Source organism: Limulus polyphemus, unplaced genomic scaffold, assembly GCF_000517525.1.
Source record: "Limulus polyphemus unplaced genomic scaffold, Limulus_polyphemus-2.1.2 Scaffold1514, whole genome shotgun sequence".
NCBI classification, from domain to species: domain Eukaryota; kingdom Metazoa; phylum Arthropoda; class Merostomata; order Xiphosura; family Limulidae; genus Limulus; species Limulus polyphemus.
The window spans coordinates 107,579-118,370 of NW_013667124.1; the positions used below are offsets into that span (position 1 = coordinate 107,579).

The 10,792-nt window shown below is 35.0% G+C and overlaps 1 protein-coding gene across 1 annotated transcript in view; it reads right to left on the reverse strand.

The window, feature by feature from the left end:
* Positions 1-3,892: 3,892 nt before the first annotated feature.
* LOC106463908 overlaps positions 3,893-10,792 on the reverse strand; it is a 150,389-nt gene continuing 143,489 nt past the window's right edge. Inside the window, exon 9 of the mRNA XM_022391547.1 lies at positions 3,893-5,946. The gene's annotated coding sequence lies outside the window, so the exon portion shown is untranslated. The remainder of the gene's footprint in view (positions 5,947-10,792) is intronic.

Here is a 10,792-nt window from a genome sequence, read left to right on the forward strand (position 1 = left end):
TAAATACAGTGTGGTAACACAATTTTCATCGTCCTATCACTAGGCAGAAGGTTTAATGATAATCCTGCTAAAATCAAGAGAAAAATGACAAGTGCGTTGTAACGTATCACACTTAATAATAATACAAGCGCGTTGTAACGTACGGCACTTAATAATAGATACAAGCTAATATGGGAGAAAGAACTGTCAACGTGTTGTGACTGTTATCACAACAAAACGTAATCAAGTTCACGTATACATGGTTACTAACTCATCAACATAAGCAAATTCACAACTGGTCACTGACACCTCACAATAAGCAGCTAACGCACTCTTTCTGACACAACATAGAAAGCTTCACACCATTTTATTGATATAACAGTGTGATAAGTTTCACATTATTTCACTGACACACACAACAAGAAAAATATATTCACATTCTGTTATTTATATAATAACATAAATAGATTCATATAAGCAGATTCACATCCTCTCACTAGTACAACCACATAATCAAATATACATCCTCTCACTACTAACACCACATAAGCAGATTCACATCCTCTCACTAGTACAACCACATAATCAAATATACATCCTCTCACTAGTACAACCACATAATCAAATATACATCCTCTTACTAGTACAACCACATAAGCAGATTCACATCCTTCCACTAGTACAACCACATAAGCAGATTCACATCATCTCACTAGTACAACCACATAATCAAATATACATCCTCTCACTTGTACAACCACATACGCACATTCATATCCTCTCACTATGACAACCAGATAAGTAGAATCATATCCTCTCACTAGGACAACCACATAAGCAGATATACATCCTCTCACTAGGATAACCACATAAACAGATATACATCCTCTAACTAGGACAATCATATAAGAAGATATACGTCCTTTCATCAACACAACGCCCAAAATAGATTCATATCCTGTCATTCATATAATAACATTAGAATATTCGCCTCATCTCACTAACATCGACATTCACAGCTTCACATCCTCTCACTGACACATTGTGTAAGTATATTTGTATAATCTCTCTTACGTAAACAGGCTCAAGTTTACACCTGATTACTCATATACGAACAAAGGCAAATTCCTAAAAATAAGCACATTCACATCCGTTCACTAACGTACCAACATAATCAGTCTCATATCTGATGTCTAGACAACATAAAGACGTAAGCAGACTCATATTCTGACAGTAATAAACAGTAAAATCCCATTTAAACGTTAATTAATACACCAGCAAAAGCAGCGAAAAATGCAGACTGGATCTCGTTAATTACGTTCTGGAGTAAATAGGTACATCAAAATCAGCAGTATCAGTAAAGGAGATTAACATCCAAGTTACTTCAGATATATATTTAATAATATCAAGATAAGGTTTAGACAACGTCAACGTAATCTACAGGCCACATCTGGTCAGTATGTCTGTTTTATTAGCAAGTTAACATTCAATGCACGTGGTTAATATTTATGTTTCATCAGCAAGTTAACATTCAACCTACGGGGTTAGTATTTCTGTTTAACCAGCAAGCTAACATCCAACCCACGTGGCCAGTGTGTCTGTTTTACCAGCAAGCTAATATTCAACCCACGTGGTTAGTGTACATTTAAATAGCAAGCTAAAATCCAACCCACGTGGTTAGTATGTCTGTTTCACTAACAAGCTAATATTCAACCCACGTTGTCAGTGTGTCTGTTTCACTAGCAAGCTGATATCCAAACCACGTAGTCAGTGGGTCTGTTTCACTAACAAGCTAATATTCAACCCACAGGGTTAGTATTTCTGTTTAACCAGCAAGCTAACATCCAACCCACGTGGTCGGTGTGTCTGTTTCACCAGCAAGCTAATATTCAACCCACGTTGTCAGTGTACATTTAAACAGCAGGCTAAAATCCAACCCACGTGGTCAGTGTGTCTGTTTTACTAACAAGCTAATATTCAACCCACGTTGTCAGTGTGTCTGTTTTACTAACAAGCTAATATTCAACCCACGTTGTCAGTGTCTGTTTCACTATCAATCTGATATCCAAACCACGTGGTCAGTGTGTCTGTTTTACTAGCATGCTGATATCCAACTCACGTGGTCAGTGTGTCTGTTTCACTAGCGAGCTATTATCCAACTCAAGTAACTAACATAGAGACACTTTTTTTGAGTCACAAGACGGACAGGAGGATTAGGCACATGTCTGATTCGATTTTCACATTTTCGCGTGAAAACATGGTAATAAACATTAGAACTGCACCTTGCGGGGGACCACACCGAAAGTGACAATAGAAGGGTCGAAAGTTAGAATGAAACCTTGCTGCACTATTATTTATTTTTCTCCTCTCGAAACACTTCAGCTTGAAGATGTAAATCGAGTAAAAACGAAACTCATACAGAATGACTGGAGTATTTTGAGAAGCAGTTTTACACAGAACGATTTAAAATAATTCAAAACGTTTTATCAAAGAATTCTACAAACAATAGTGTCACATCAGTACTTAATAACACACACGAAAAGGGATCATTTGTAATTCATGGCTTTTCATTCATAGCCAACGAAAAGAACAGATGACTCTGAGGCTTACAAGTTATTATAAGGTACCTGATGATGACAAAACCTTGTCGAAACGTTGTACATTTGCTGTTATATTAAAGTTTTTCTTCATTACCCATTCAAGCCGTCTCCAGCCATTATTATTATAAGGTAGTTTGTTTGTATATTTTAGAGCAACGCCACCTTGGGTTATCTGTTGTATCCACCGCGGGAAATCTAACCGCGGATTATTGTGTTGTGAGTCCGTATCGCTGTCCCACTGGGTGGCTAAAGGATAATGTAAATATCATGCTTGATTTATTTTAACTAAGTGTAAGGATGACGAATACAAGTTTAGTATAATATAATATTGTCAGTCAGTCTAGCTAAAAGGTTATTTGTTCAAATTATAAGAAAAAATCAACTTTTAAACTAACATTTTTATAGTGTGTTACTCATAAACTAAGTGTAAGATTATTTGACATACGAGATTTAAGAAATAAAAGAATTTATTTATAAATTTTCCGTAACTGGAAAAAAGGTTTTTGGTTAGGCGTGCCACAAATAGAAAGCGATTGATGTGTGTTTGTTTGTTTGTAATTAAGCACAAAGCTACACAATGGGTTATCTGTGCACTGCCCATCACGAGTATCGAAACCCGGTTATTAGCGTTGTAAATCCGCAGACGTTCCGCTATGCCACTGGGGACCACGCGACAGATGAAACGCACTGGTTCGGTATCTTAAGGCATATTGTTAATGGATGATTTAACGACATATTTAGTGTTTTAATTTGCGGTAACTATTAACACTTGGGTCTGATATGGCTTCGCGGTTAGGGCGAGTCGAGCGCCCTAACCACCTGACCATGCCGGGCCACTTTCCCTATGAAAACGAAAATAATATTACGAATTGAATGATATAAAGGGAAGCTAAGTGTGCTGATTTAATGGACGAACGTTCGTCAAACCTTACAGTTTGTTCTTGTAAAAAAGATGGTAACTCCTTACAACCTGATGTGGCCTGGACATATTGCTTAGAACACAAAGATCGATCGTACGTTTTACAGATCAGCGAAGCTTGACATGATAGATACTGAAAAGTTGGTGAGAAAAAAATATGCTGAAGAGTATAGACAAAGAAAAATAAATAAGATTATAAACGTACCTGTTTAAATTTCCAATCACAATGAAACATTAATGTAGAAACTCTTTATAATTTGTTACAAAACATTTAAAAGTTGTTTCTTGAAAAACCTATTCATAAGATTAACGAAATGAAATAAACCATCAAACTTTTGGAATCGTTAGGTAATATTTAGGTATATCCGTACAAAAAGAAGTCCTCTAAAATTAGTAGAATAAATACTTGCATTTATTTTTAATCGTAATAAACCTAATTACAACTCAAAAAAATTCCAACATCAAATTTTAACGTCACTGATGAGTATAATGTACCAGCGAGGAAGGGTCCACAACAATAACAAAAACGTCACCCCTCAAACGGTGAACTGCTCAGATATCGAAACAGTCTTGCGAAAACAAGTAATTAAAAATGTTTGTTGCAAACCTTTAAACCGCTCTTCATTTGCAGGTTTAATCTTTTAGCTGTATGCATGAAGAACTGTCTAGTCTTCGTTCCACGGCTCACCGTATCCGAAAATATGCTTGACAGATGACGTCATCTTCCCGGTTTGTGCACACTATTGTTCAAAATATTCAGCTTAGTTTTAAAGTCCCATCTTCCCAAAGCTTCAAGCACTTCGTGGAAAGTAATCACGAAATAAATACTTGTTCCTAAATCTTGTCCCTTTGTGTAGGAGCACCATATAATATCTAAATTTACACGGACGTTTAATTTCTTTTACGAAATCAATCTCTGTTACGTTTTCACGACTTGAAAGGAACCCAGAATTGAAAGAAAGAACTGAAAAGGAAATTCCTGAATTAAAACAGGGAATTTGTTGTGTGTTTTGTTTCTTCGTCCGAAAAATTATTATATCAATTCGGAACGACGAAGCATGAACTATCTGTCTCGCCAGTTTACACTCATAAGACTCTTTGGAAGATCGAAAACGGCGTCAATTAGCGTCAATAATGAAGTTCTGAGACTGTATTCATAACTTTATATACATATTGAGACTCTGAAGCTAAAATGATTGACTAAGTTGAACCGTTTTTTTTTAGTTTGTTAAAACACACGCACGTACTGATTAGTCTGTAAGTTTTCGATTGTGAATGCTGATGCTTCATTAGTATTTCTACTAAGTCGTAATTAAGTTCGCGAGTTAATTAGCATTACAACAACAAACAACATCGAATCAAAGACAATGTACTTAAATGTTACTTCATTTTGTATGTACCATAAAATCTTGTTACATCAGTGGTCATTGGAGGAACAATTACAATGTTGGTAGTGATTGGAAGATTAACGGAAGCGTTGGTAATCACTAGAGAAACATTCGAAATGCCAAAATGATTCGCAGGACATTTCGAGAAACACTATAACATTAATTGTGAACTGGAAGGAAATTATAAATTCCATAATGGTCGAAAGAACATTTGGAAAAATTTATTGGGACTGGCGGAGAAGTTAAGGAGCCTGCTATGTTGAAGAAAGAAACTATTTATCCAAACAATGTCGATAGAAGAATCTCTGGAGATGATCTGCGTCTGATGAAAGAATAGCAAATTATTACGTTTATAGTTATTTTGATATTCGGTAAAACATATCTAGTAAAAAAAATGTGTGTTGATACAAATTGGAAAACAATATGCAGTTTCTGTTGACCATATTCAGAAAAACCAATAACGAATTCGATAATTCTGCAGTGATTGGCAAAATACACTGGAAACAGTTATGTTAATTGTTGTTGAACAGAGCAAGTATCTTAAAACTTGACAGTAAAGATTTGCAGGAAAACACTCGCTGAAGCTGGGACTTCGGTATGATGTGAAGGAACTATTATGTTGAACATCTTATTCCGGCAGTGATTGGTCAATCTTCAAATGAATACCCAAACTCTTTGTCGAGAAAACAAACTGCGATGAACTTTCTTAGTCGGTGGAATTTCCTGTTGGAGTTACTTTCATCATAAATTAATAGATAGAGGTTGGCTGGAAATTGTTGTTGTAGTAGAATGTAAAAGTTGCTATGTCTACCTTATAGGTTCTGAAAGATAATTGTTGAAATAACATATGTTTGCATAATTAATGTTACGTAACTTTTAATTTGACATTCACAGATGGCGCCAAACGTTGCATGACAAGCAGTTAGCATCACAGTGTTCACATCCTTTTTAACTTTGCAAAAAAAACAGTACATTTTTTTAGAATAAACCAAGAAACAAATGATGACGGGCTTGTAGATTTCTTCCCCCAAATCGACTGATAGAGAGTTGCCAAACGTCGCTACAAAGAAGGAGATAATAATTAAAATAAAAGGAAGCAACAGCAAAATAACAAGTATGTTATCGAAAAATATCTTATTTTATTTTACCTACAAATGGAGCACTCAAAAACAAGTCATTCGAGTCACGTTACTATGTCAATTACTGTTCATATTATTATATATTATTACAAAAAAAATTAAACCTACAAAATAAATCGTTCATTGGAAACTTACTAAAGCTATTTCATTACTTGCTGTATCTATTTCTAACTAAGTTTTCGAGATGGTAATTTTATCAAATTAAATCAAAGTTGCTCGTAGGCAGGCATCTTTAACTTAACCGTTTTTAATTTATATACCTTTGGATGGTTATAATCCAGTGAATAGTCAGCTTGATATGCGTTTAATCCTTTCTTTACCAGAAGCTAATCATAACGAGCAAAGCTCTATAAGAAGGTTAACCTGATATAAGTTTAACCCTTTCTCCATCAGGAGATAAACTAAAATGCAAAACTCTATGAGAGGTTTAATTTGATCTACGTTTAACCCTTTCTCTATCAGAAGATAATCTTAAAATGTAAAGCTCTATGAGAGGGTTAATTTGATTCAAGTTTAACCCTATCCCTAAATGAAGATGCAAAGCTTTATGAGAGTGCTTATTTGGTCTAAGTTTAATCCTTTATCTACCAGAAGCTAAACTTAAGATGCAAAGCTCTATGAGAGTGTTTGTTTGGTCTAAGTTTAATCCTTTATCTAACAGAAGCTAAACTTAAAATGCAAAGCTCTATGAGAGGGTTTGTTTGGTCTACGTTTAATCCTTTATCTACCAGAAGCTAAACTTAAAATGCAAAGCTCTATGAGAGTGTTTGTTTGGTCTAAGTTTAATCTTTTATCTACCAGAAGCTAAACTTAAAATGCAAAGCTCTATGAGAGGGTTTGTTTGGTCTAAGTTTAATCCTTTATCTACCAGAAGCTAAACTTAAGATGCAAAGCTCTATGAAAGTGCTTATTCGGTCTAAGTTAATTTTTTTATTTACCAGAAGCTAAACTTAAGATGCAAAGCTCTATGAGAGGGTTTGTTTGGTCTAAGTTTAATCCTTTATCTACCAGAAGCTAAACTTAAGATGCAAAGCTCTATGAGAGTGCTTATTTAGCCTAAGTTTAATTTTTTATCTACCAGAAGCTAAACTTAAGATGCAAAGCTCTATGAGAGGGTTTGTTTGGTCTAAGTTTTTCCACCTGAAGTATTGCTTAGGTAAGTCATGTAACACCCAACGATGAACAGGTAGTTATATAAGAGACTTACATTCATGTGGAGTTCATCATTTTTCTGTCAAAAGCTACACTTAAAGAGAAATTTTCTTTCGTTTTCTGTTTAAGGACACTTAATTAAACGAAGCGAAAAAAAACTACATAAATGGAAATACTCGTACTTTACTAGAGATTTAATATCACATACACGATCTTTCTGGAAACTCATAAACTGAAAATATTTCCAAAGATGGCAAAAATATTTGTATTGTGCACTAACAAAAAAAATAAAACAAAATGCTTAGTCAAATTTCGAACTAAACAGTGCAGTGCCCCTAGATGTTTCACTACTAGAGAGATAATCGTTGTCATAAGAGAGAATTGATGGCAGTTGGTTCAAATAAGAAATATATAGGCAGGAAATTTCTGATTGAAAACGTTTTCTTCGCTTGGTATGGATAATTTTCGTTAAAAGCTAATTAATAATTAAAACGAAGTTCGGTGATTTCTTGAAGAATCGTAGGGTATTTTGAATGTTAGGATTATTTCATGCAAACTGATTATTAAATTCGTTTGATATTGAATAGCAGCAGTAGAAAGAAAATATAAGTGGTTTCACTGAAAACTTCACACGTTCTGCAGGAAGAATTTACTACTAATGCAGAGGCACCAAATGTGGCCTAATGCTCAACGTGTTGGACTATTGAACGAAGGGTCCAAGGTTCGCGACGTAAAGCTGTTGATCACGCTCCATAATTCCAGGTGTAACTACGTTTTGAAAGGGAATTAAAATAGTTGTGTTATTGTTTTGTTTTTGAATTTCGCGCAAAGCTACACGAGGGCTATTTGCGCTAGCCGTCCCTAATTTAGCAATGTAAGACAAGAAGGAAGGCAGCTAGTCATCACCACCCACTGCCAACTCTTGGGCTACTCTTTTACCAACAAATGGTGGGATTGTCCGTCACATTATAACGCCCCCACGGCTGAAAGGGCGAGCATGTTTGGCGGAATGGGGATTCGAACCCGCGACCCTCAGATTGCAAGTCGAGCGCCCTAACCACCTAGCCATGCCGGGCCAACAGTTAAGTTGCACATGAATTAGTGAGCTCTCTTCTTCAGAGGCTATTCTAAGGTTAAGTTTTCCAAAGAAGTTTACTTCTACAATAGTAGTTCAAGTCAACAACTATATTACATTATTCATTTATTGCTACTTTCATTATCATTATAGGTTATTATGTTTAATATATCTAATGTCATTACTTTTTGTTTCGATTCACAGTTCATTATTATTATACTTTTATTATAAACATAGTTTTACATTGTTAGCTTACTATAAATCAACAACATTATTGAGATTACGGCAGAAGATATTTTTGACAGCGAAAGTACCCAACTGATGAAAGAAACAATGCATTCTATTTAATCTTTATGAGTAGATACGCAATAAAAGTGTATTTAATCAACTATGCTGGTGACCAGGTTGACTTTTGTTTCACATCTAAGTACATAGCTTACACTGATTATAAATTAGCATCAATTATAACCAATACTAATAATGAAAGTAACATTAAAGAAAGAATGGACATATCTTACTTACAGAAAACATAAACACCATATAGTTACTTCAAGAGGGAACACTTAATAGCAGCGGCACTTGAAATTCTTTTAGGCAGGATTAGAGTAAATTAATTTATGATACTTTTTTTTCCTTTTTTTTTGTTAGCTATATTTTTATGCGCCAGCAATACCAAGCGTGGGGTGCGGCTAAAAATACATTTACTGGCTCTTATTATAACTTTACAAGCTATATATAAATTTTATTCGAAGAAAACTTAATCAATATAATCTATCTTTCATATAAAACCTCATGAGTTTTACTCATAGAACTTGACAACATCAAGAAGTTTTCATATGTAATAAAGGTTTTCCTAGCTCCTTGGTATACAGAATAATCCTTAACTATTAGTCGCGGCATAACGGCTCATAGAATGGCTCTGAGTTTTTCAAGTATAAACTTTTAGTTCATAGCTCCGTCATCTCTTGACTGATTTGAGATCTAATTACAGTTTTGGACCCAGGTGGTGAAATCCTTTGGATTGATGTATTTGACCACGCCCAAGATCTCATAGATTAATCTAATCTAATCCTGCCTAAAATAATTTCAATTTGAGGGTAGGCTGATAGAGGTCCTGATGAGTAATGAAAGCAAATCTGGTATATGCGCGCCTCACGCTTGGTATTGCTGGCGCACAAAAATATAGCTAACAAAAAGGAACATAGGTTAATTTACTCTAATCCTGCTGTTACGACAGCGGTAGTCACGTGACGCTGGTAACACGTCATGATATTCTAGAAGGATCGGGGAACATCACGAATAATCCAGTATGTACTAGGCGCCCTCTATTCATGTATATAAGTGCGCCGGATCACATGAGACAAATTAATCGGAATTGAATTGAAGACAGGCAGAGATAGTGACGGACAATTGAGTCAAGCGCGGTAGTGACCGTAAGTGCGTGAATCATTGTGAATTATAGCGTATGTTTAAAGTGACTGTGGAAATTAAGTGTGTTGCAAAGTTGTATCCAGGGAAAAATAAACTAATTTTATCTAAGAAAGGACCTGTATCGCTAAAGTTTCTTCGGAAAGAATTTTTATGGAAAATTAACAAACGACTAGAGACGTAACACTGCCTAAAAGAATTTCAAGTGACACGGCTATCGAGGATTCCCTCTTGTTTGAATAAAGGAAATCTGTATTGTGTGTAAAAAACAAGAACTTCGTCCCTTTTTCGTAGAGCCTACCCGCACATACAAATATTTTGTATTTTAAAGTCAGGATGCAGTGTGCAGAATATTCTAGATATAAACATATAATATTATCACTGAAGACATAAAGTGTTGTTGTTTTTCAGTTTACTCGTCCTTATTGTAAAAGGTTATATTGGATCGTGTTTTTGTTTTTCAGCTTACTCGTCGTTATTGTAAAAGGTTATATTGAATCGTGTTTTTGTTTTTCAGTTTACTCGTCGTTTATTGTAAAAGGTTATGTTGGATCCACTACGAGATTTATGCAGACACACACATGAGGAAAAACATGCACATTTAAAAGCATCAACCAGATCGAAAATATTGAAATAGTCATTAGATAAACGTGACGTATAGCCAGTCGTCCATTGAAACTGTTTTAACCCTCAACAAGTAGGGTCATAAAGACCCACAACGACAAACTATTACAACAGTAAGAAAGAGAACTGAAACAGTACATTAGCTCTACTGATCGAGGATGTAGTACAGACAATAACGGGTAGAGGGCAGCACTAGCTGAGTTGGAATATCGACTTGAAAAATCGACGTGGGTCATTCTGGTCTCATCCTACCAGTTGAGGGAATCTTAACAACAGTCAATGACGAACAGATACATTGCATAAAATAGAACTTATTTATTCATAAGCAGAGACTGCAACTTAACCAGTTTATCATATAATCTGATATATAACTTTTACACCAACATCTACTTATGATTAATAATGGCTGGAGACGGCTTAAATGGGTAAAGAAGAAAAACTTTAATAATAAGTTTAAACAATAACAGACAAATAGTACAACGTTTACG